Consider the following 1443-nt stretch of genomic DNA (forward strand, 5'->3'; position numbering starts at 1 on the left):
TTCATTTTTTGGGATGGTATTGGGAAAGGTGTAGTTTCCCCAGTTTCTCTCCCAATGAGTGTGTTATTCATGTACGGGAAGGCTATTGATTTCTGAGTGTTGGCTTTCTATCCAACTATGCTACTGAATTTGCTCATTAAATTTAGCAGTTTCTTAGTGGACTTTTTGGGGCCTTCTTTGTAGAATATCATGTCATCTGCAAATAATGGTAATTTCACTTTTTTCTCTCCTATCACTCATTATTTCTTTGTTTTTCCTCTTATCTGATTGCTCTAGCTAAAGTTTCCAGGACTGCATTGAATAAGAGTGAAGACAGTGGCTATCCTTGTCTTGTTCTTGATCTTAGAGTGAAAGCTTTCAGTTTTGGTTCAACTACTATGATGTTTGCTGTTGGTTTGTCATAGATGGATTTTATTAGATTAAGATAAAGACCATGTATTCCGAATTTCTATAACTTTTTTTATCATGTATGGGTGGCAGACTCTGTCAGAAGCTTTTTCTGCATCTATTGAGATGATCATATGATTTTTGTTCTTGGCTCTATTAATATGGTGTAATACATTTATTGATTTACATATGTTGAACAATCCTTACATTTCTTGGATGAATCCCACTTGGTCATGGTGTATAATCTTCTTGATGATTTGATGCATTCTGTTTCCCAGGATCTTATTGAGGATTTTTACATCTATGTACTTTACGGACATTGGTCTATAGTTCTCTTTCTTAGTTGGGTCCTTCCCTGGTTTTGGTATCATGGTAATGCTTTTTTCCAGTAATGAACTGGGGGGTATTAATCTCCCTTTCAATTTCATTAAAGAGTTTGAGAAATAGTTGGTGTTAGGTCATCTCTACATTTCTTGTAGAATTCAGTAGTGAATCAGTCAGGCTTTTCTTTGTTGGTAGGTTTTTCATTACATCTTTGATTTCATTGTTTACTTAAGATTTTTGTATCTTTTTGATTCAGGTTTGGTAATTCATATATATCTAGGAATCTGTCCATTTCTTCACACTTTCCATCTTATTAGAATACAAATTTTCAAAGAAGCTGTAGTTGATCTTCTGGATTTTTGCAGTGTCCATTATGACCTCATGTTTTTCTTCCTAATTGCATGGATTTGATTTTTTTCTTTCATTTTTTTCCTTAAGGTTGGATAAGGGTTTGTGAATTTTATTTACTGTTTTGAAGTACCAACTCTTTGAATAATTGATTCTATATATTGTTTTATTGTTTTCCAATGCATTAGTTTCTGTTCTAATCTTTATAATCTTTTCTTTCTTAGAAGCTTTTGACCTAGCTTGCTCTTCTTTTTCTTTCTTTCTTTCTTTTTTTCTTTCTTTCTTTCTTGCTTTCTTGCTTTCTTTCTTTTTTTCTTTCTTTCTTTCTTGCTTTCTTGCTTTCTTGCTTTCTTGCTTTCTTGCTTTCTTCCTTCCTTCCTTCCT

Source organism: Octodon degus, unplaced genomic scaffold (assembly GCF_000260255.1).
Source record: "Octodon degus isolate 3935 unplaced genomic scaffold, OctDeg1.0 scaffold00249, whole genome shotgun sequence".
In the NCBI taxonomy this organism is placed as follows: Eukaryota; Metazoa; Chordata; class Mammalia; order Rodentia; family Octodontidae; genus Octodon; species Octodon degus.